Raw genomic sequence first — 8,106 nt, 5'->3', positions numbered from 1 at the left:
AGGGAAAAGCAAGAGCAAACCAAACCCAAAATTAGTAGAAGAAAAATATAATAATAAATATCAGAGCAGAAATAAATGAAATTGAAATGTAAAAATACAAAAGATCAATGAAATGAAGTTTTTTTCATGAACTGAAAAATGAAAACATTTTCATCATTTTCATTTAAATGAAGACATTTAAAGATCAACAAAATTGACAAACTAATAACAACTTATAAGATTGAAATGATAATAAAAAGTCTCCCATCAAAGAGAAGCCTAGGACCTGAGGTCTTCACTGTTAAATACTACCAAAGATTTAAAGAACTATTATAATACCAACCCTTTTCAAATTATTCCAAAAAATCAAGGAAGAGGGAATACTTCCAAATTCATGGTGCCAGTATCAACCAGATTCCAAAATGCATACAAAGACACAATAGAAAAAGAAAACTATGCCACAGTATCTCTGATGAACATAGATGCAAAAATTCTAAACAAAATACTACCAAATTGGATTCAACAAGACATTAAAAAATCATTCATGGCTGGGCATGGTGGCTCACACCTTTTTTTTTAAAAATTAAATCATAGCTGTGTATATTAATACTATCATGGGGTACAGTGTGCTATTTTTATATACAATTCGAAATATTTTTATCAAACTAGTTAACATAGCCTTTCTGTCATTTTCTTAGTTATTGTGTTAATACATTTATATTCTACAATTAGAAAGATTCACATGTACCCTTATAAGATGAACCATTGGCGTGATCCCACCAATCACCCTCCCTCTACCCATCCTCCCCCCTCCCCTCCCCTCCCTCTCCCCTTTCTTCATATTCTTGGGCTATTGTTTACATGGATGGAACTGGAAAATATTCTTCTTAGCAAAGTATCTCAAGAATGGAAGAAAAAGTATCTAATGTACTCAGCCCTACTATGAAACTAATTTATAGCTTTCATAGGAAAGCTATAACCCAATCATGGCTCACACCTCTAACCCTAGCACTCTGGGAGGCCAATGTGAGAGGATTGCTTGAGCTTAGTTTGAGACCTGCCTTAGGAAGAACAGGTAGAAAATAAATAAATAGAAAAATTAGTTGGGCCTTGTGGCAGGCACCTGTAGTCCCAGCTACTTGGGAGGCTGAGGCAGGAGGATCACTTGAACCTAGGAGTTGGAGGTTGCTGTGAACTAGGCTGATGCCATGACACTCTAGCCTGGGGCAACAGAGTGAGACTTTGTCTCCCCCTCAAAAAAAATTATTCACCATAATCAAGTGGGATTTATCCTAGGGATATAGGATGGTTCAAGAAATCAGTAAATATGATACATCATCTCAATAGAATGAAGGACAAGAACCACATGATAATTTCAACTGACACCAAAAAAGCATTCAATAAAATTCAACACTGCTTCATGACAAAAACTTAAAAAGCTGGGTATAGAAGGAACATACCTTACTTTGATAAAAGTCATATGCCAGACTCATAGCTCGTATATCATACTGAATGGGACAAAACTAAAAGCTTTTCCTCTAAGATCTGGAAGAAAACAAGGATGTCCACTTTCACCACCATTATTCATGATAGTACTAGAAGTCCTAGCTAGAGCAGTCAGATAAGAGAAAGAATTAAAGAGTATCCAAATTGGAAATAAAGTAAAATATCTTTCTTTGCAAATGATACAATCTTATATTTAGTGAAATTTAAAGACTTCCCTCAAAAAACTATTAGAACTGATAAATTTAGTAAAGTTACAGGATACAAAATCAACATAGAAAAATCAGTGCATATGCCAATAACAAACAATAGGAAAAGAAACCAAAAAAGTAATTCTATTTACAATAGCTACAAATAAAATAAAATACCTAGGAATAAACTTAAAGAAGTGAAAGATCTTTACAGTGAAAACCATACAATGAAATTATAAAACATTGATTAATTAAATGGAAAAGGACACAAAAAACCAAAGATAACTCACGTTCATGTATTACAAGAATTAATATTGTTAAAATGTACTTAGTAGCCAAAGCAATCTACAGATTTAATGCAATTCCTATAAAAATACCAATGACATCCTTCACATAAATAGAAATAAAAAATCCTAAAATTTATATGGCACCACAAAAAACCCAGAATAGCCAAAGCCATACTAAGCAAAAAGACCAAAACTGAGAGAATCAATTTCTTGACTTCAGATTATACTACACAGCTATAGTAACCAAAACAGCAATTGTACTGTCATAAAAACAGATTCATAGATTAATGGAACAAGCTGTAGAGCCCAGAAATAAATCCAAACATTTGTAGTGAATTCATTTTTGACAAAGGTACCAAAAAAATAAATTGGGAAAAGAACAATGTCTTCAATAAATGTTGCTGGGAAAACCAGATAAACGTACACAGAAGAATGTAGAACCCTTTCTCTCACCATATACAAAAATCAAGTCAAAATGGATTAAAGACTTAAATTAGTAAGATCTGAAACTATAAAATTACTAAAGGAAAGCATTAGGGAATCACTGTAAGATATAGGTCTGAGCAAATATTTCTTCAGTAACACCTCTAAAAGCACAGGCAACCAAAGCAAAGGTTAACAAATGTGGTCACCTCAAACTAACATGAAGAAACAACCCACAGAATGGGATAAAATATTTACAGAACATATAGAACAGAATATATACAGAGTTCAAACAACTCAATAGGAGAAAATCAAATAATCCAATTTAAAATGGACAAAAGAATTGAATAGATGTTTCTGAAAAGAATATATACAAATGACCAGCAGGTATTTGAAAAGGTGCTGAACATCACTAGTTGCCAGAGAAAGGCAAATCACAATATCATCTTATCCAGTTAAAATGGAAATGGCTTTTATCCAAAAGAATACTGTGAGGATGTGGAGAAAGGGCAATGCTCATACACTTTTTGTGGCTATGTAAATTAGTACAGCCACTGTGGAAAACATTACAGAAGTTCCTCAAAAAACTAAAACTAGAGGCTCAGTGCCAGTAGCTCAGCGGCTAGGACGCCAGCCACGTACACTGGAGCTGGCAGGTCTGAATCCAGTCCCGGCCTGCCAAACAGTGACAACTACAACCAAAAAATAGCTGAGTGTTGTGGCAGGTACCTGTAGTCCCAGCTACGTGGGAGGCTGAGGCAAGAGAATTACTTAAGCCCAAGAGTTTGAGGTTGCTGTATTAAAACCATGGCACTCTACCTAGGACAACAGCTTGAGACTCTAATCCCACTGCTAGATATACATATATCTAAAAGAAAGGACATTCGTATATTGAAAAAATATCTGTACTCCTGTGTTTACTGCAAGACTGTTCACAATAGCCAAGATGTGGAATCAACCTAAGTGTCTATCCCTGAATGACTAGGTAAAGAAAATATGGCACATACACATAATGGAATATTATTCGGCCACAAAAAATAATGAAATCCTGTCATTGCAACACATGGATGACACTGGAGAACATGAAATGAAATAAGCCAAATACAGAAAGACGTATTTTGCATGTTCTTACTCATATGTGGGAACTGAAAGTTAAAACAGTTGATCTCATGGAGATAGAGAGTAGAATGATAATTACTAGAGGCTGAGAAGGATAGCTAGCAGGGAGAAGGTAATAAAGAAGATAGTTAATGGGTGTGAAAATATAGTTCAATAGTATGAACAAGATCTAGTATTTGATAGCACAAGATGACTATAGTCAAAAATAAGTTATCATATATTTTAAAATAACTGAAAGGGCAGAGCTGGACTGTTCACAACATAAAGAAATGAAAAGTGTTTTAGGTGATGGATATCCCAGTCACTTTGATTTGATTATTAAGCATTGTATACCTGTATCAAAACATCGCACGTACTCCACAAATACATTTAGGGAACTATTATGCACCTGTAATAATTAAAAATAAAAAATTATAAAAGAATATAGATAATGCTGTTGGTTAGCAATAGAAACAGAAATAGGAGAGTGAAAAGCATACTTTGGTTGTGAGATTATAGCTCACAAATTTGAACATTCCTATCTCCCCCTTGTGGTCTGATGTTATTAACATTTGAAACATACAATTTATTTCCCCTGTCTTTAATTCCATGTTCATCAGCAGCCTTTTGACTATGATTAGTTTCTCGTGTATATCTCTCTACAAAGAGAAAATGTGTGAGCATGCCAGAACAAATAGAACATATAGTCACTGTGACAGTTAATCTATTTTGTTGCAAATAATCATCTGCCATTCTCAGCCTCTGAACCCTTCTTAATGTTTTTGAATTATGGATTTCAGTCTCAGATGATCAAAACTAAATTTTTGAGCCTAAAAATTAAAGTCCAAAATATGGACTGTGGTGAATTCACCAAGATAAATTTCACTATGTATATATACTGGGATTAGTACTGTATTAAAGCAATGTAAGTCTTGACTTATCTACTTAAAAAGTGTACAGATGTTTACCTTTATTCAGAGGACCCATGAAATTCCACCTCCTTTAAGAAACCCTAATTGGATGGAGTGAGGTGGCTCATGCCTGTTATCCTAACACTTCAGAAGGCCAAGTTGGGAGAATTGCTTGAGACCAGGAGTTTTAGACCAGTCTAAGCAAGAGCAAAACTCCATCTCTACAAAAATTAGAAAAATTAGCCAGGTGTGGTGGCACTCACCTGTAGTCCCAGTTACTTGATCTGAGGCAATAGGAGGTTGCAGTGAGCTATCATGACATGATCTGTACATTTATTGTTAGTTTTATTTTTAGATATTTTAAATTTTACCTGCTATTTAGATGGTACTTTTTCCATTTTTTTTCTAACTGGTTATTTTGTTTGTTTGATTTTGAGCTATAGCCTCAAGCTGTTGCCCTGGGTAGAGTGCCATGGCATCACAACTCACAGCAACCTCCAACTCCTGTGCTTGAGTGATTCTCTTGCCTCAGCCTCCCAAGTAACTGGGATTACAGGCGCCTGCCACTACTCCCGGCTATTTTTTGGTTGTAATTGTCATTGTTGTTTGGCAGGCCTGGGCTGGATTCGAGCCTGCTAGCTCTGGTGTATGTGGCTGGCGCCTTAGCCATTTGAGCTACATGTGCCAAGCCATCTAACTAGTTATAAATATCTACAAAGGCTTGTTAGTTGTAAATTTATTTTGCGATTAGGTACCATATTGAAATATTTTTACTAATCTCTGGAGTGATAGAATAATTCTGAGACTAGAAGAGGCAATAGAAATTATCTTTTCTAACCTTCTCATGTGATGAGAAGACTGAGGCTCAGAGGGCCCTAACAGAGCCAGACTGAAATCTTAGATTTCATGAGTCTTTATTCATTGTATTTTACAAAATATGGTAATGTTGTAAAGAGGTAAGAGCAAGACTGCCAGGGCAGGGACTCTCAAATTTGTATCTTGATGTGGTCATCACCAGTCACAGATTTACAAATTTAGAAATTCCATTCTCTTTCAGAGAATTATTATTACCAATGAGAGAGCTAATGTAGAGGTTTACCATAGGAAATCTAATAATATCCTGGGTATTGTCTTCCAGCAGCCAGCTCCACCCAGGAGACCAAATTAGAAATGCTGGAATTATGGTCAAGAGAACTGGATATTCTTTCCTGGTATTTACATTAGGATATTTCTGATAGTCTGGTAAAATATTCTTCTGTGGTCAAGTGAGATTTCCTTCTAAATAGTTCTGATAGGCACTATAATCAGAGAATTGTTTCCCTAGAAGTGGTTGAGACAGTGAAACATTTTTGTTTATTTTCATTATTTTGTTTAAAAACTATCATTTTTTCACATTCTTATGACCAATTCTCTTAAATTAGTTTCTATTTATTTATTTTTCAGACAGAGTCTCACTTTGTCACTCTTGGTAGAGTGCCATGGCATCATAGATCACAGCAACCTCAAACTCTTGCGATCTTCTTGCGTTGGCCTCCCAAGTAGCTGGGACTACAGGTGCCCATTACAATGCCCAGCTATTTTTTAGAGATAGGGTCTTGCTCTTGCTCAGGCTGGTTTTGAACTCGTGAGCTCAAGCAATCTACCCACACCTTGGCCTCCCAGAGTGCTAGGATTATAGGTGGAAACTACTACACCCAGCCTAAATTAGTTATATTTTAATTCTAGAGAGGAACTCCAAACCTCATTCTGAGATCTATTTAGGCCATACTTTAATCTTATCAGGATATTTATAAATAATTTGTTAGGCAGATTATTTCCAGGTAATATTTTCCTTCTTTTTCTTCCCCAAGGACAAGGAAAGACTTTAATAGAGGGGAAAAAGAGAATGGAGACGGACTAGGTGTCACCTTGACCAGGAAATATTTTTATAGATGGTTAAACTTAATTATTAATGTTGATTCTTTCAAGGGCATGGATGTTTATCATTAAAATCTAATTCCCAGGGCTCAGTGGGTAGGGTGCTGACCATATACACCATGACAACTGTAACAACAAAAAAAGCACATTGTAGCGAGCACCTTTGGTCCCAGCTACTTGGGAGGCTGAGGCAAGAGAATCACTTGAGCCCAAGAGTTTGAGGTTTTTGTGATCTGTGACGCCATGGCACGCTACCCAGAGCGACAGCTTGAGGCTCTTGTCTCAAAAAAAAAAAAAAAAAAAAAAGAAATTCTGGTTCCCAAATGCTACTCTTTATGCTTTTTTCGGGTTCTCTAGGCTTCCTATCAAGAACCACATTGAGACCAACCATACAACTGACCACTAAGCATGACTCCGAAATCCATCAGGAGTTACTGAAATTCAGGGAGAGTAAGTATTCACTGTAAGACTGGAGTTGCAGAGAAGGTCTAGACCAATGAATGGTAGTACCTACCCACTCATTCCATATCAAGATTGCAACAAGCAGAACTGTTAATTCTTGCTTTAGACAGCATCTGTTTGGGCAGGCCCGGCCAATTGGGATAGCACTAGGATTTGAATTTGTTAGACTAGAATTAAAGTATGTAGGGAGAATGCCAGAAAAGTTTTTGGGAATCCTTGAGAGATAAACTGGAAAAGAGAAATTCCAGAAAGGGCTTAATAACACTGGAGAGTAGTACATTTGCAAAGTAATATTTCTTAGATCAGTTCTGAAAAAAGAGTAAAGTGCTCGTAATTCATGACTGGGGGTTTTTTTTGGGGGGGGGTTGTTTGTTTGTTTTTTATTTATTATAGCATAACTGTGTGCATTAATGCAATCATGGGGTAGAGTGTGCTCTAGGCCATGCGCCTGTCTTCTTTAGAGAAATTTCTATTTAAGTCCCTTTCCCACCCTGAGATGAGATCACTTGTTTTTTTCTTGCTAATATGTTTGAGTTCTCTGTGGATTCTGGTTATTCAACCTTTGTCAGAGACATAACCAGCAAATATCTTCTCCCATTCTGAGGGCTGTCTATCCACTTTATTTACTGTGTTCTTGGCTGTGCAGAAATTTTTTAGTTTGATCAGGTCCCAAAAGTGTATTTTTGACATTGCTTTAATTGCCCGAGGGGTCCTCCTCATAAAATTTGCACTCAAGCCGATTTATTCAAGTGTTTTCCCTACACTTTCTTCTAGTATTTTCATTGTTTCATGTCTTAAGTTTAAATCTTTAATACAGTGAGAGTCTATCTTAGTTAATGGTGAAAGGTGTGGATCTAGTTTCAGTCTTGTACAGGTCGCCATCCAGTTATCCCAGTACCATTTGTTAAATAGGGAATCTTTTCCCCACTCAATGTTTTTAATTGGCTTGTCAAAGATGAGATAATGGTAGGTGGCTGGATTCATCTCTTGGCTCTCTATTCTGTTCCATACATCTACCTCTCTGTTTTTTTGCCAGTACCATGCTGTTTTGATCACTGTTGATTTATAGTATAGTCTGAGGTCTGGTAACTTAATTCCTCCTACTTTGTTTTTGTTCCTGAGTAATGTCTTTGCTATTCAAGGTTTTTTCTGATTTTATTTAAAATAAAGTATTATTTTTTCTAGATCTTTAAAGTATGACAGTGAAGCTTTAATGGAGATTGCATTAAAATTATATATTGCTTTGGGTAGTATTGACATTTTAATAATGTTGATTCTTCCCAGCCATGAGCATGGTATGTTTTTCCATTTGTTAACATTTTCAGCTATTTCTTT

General features: G+C 35.8%; 1 protein-coding gene across 1 annotated transcript in view; it reads left to right on the top strand.

The window, feature by feature from the left end:
• Positions 1–6,706: 6,706 nt before the first annotated feature.
• The window catches only part of LOC100942765 (phospholipid-transporting ATPase FetA-like), a 137,163-nt gene continuing 135,763 nt past the window's right edge, over positions 6,707–8,106 (top strand). Inside the window, exon 1 of the mRNA XM_012811646.2 lies at positions 6,707–6,759. The gene's annotated coding sequence lies outside the window, so the exon portion shown is untranslated. The remainder of the gene's footprint in view (positions 6,760–8,106) is intronic.

This window comes from Otolemur garnettii, unplaced genomic scaffold (assembly GCF_000181295.1).
Source record: "Otolemur garnettii isolate 467f Iridium unplaced genomic scaffold, OtoGar3 scaffold00172, whole genome shotgun sequence".
Lineage (NCBI taxonomy): Eukaryota > Metazoa > Chordata > Mammalia > Primates > Galagidae > Otolemur > Otolemur garnettii.
Note: the sequence above shows the minus strand (reverse complement) of the source record. Positions and strands in the feature narration are given on the sequence as shown.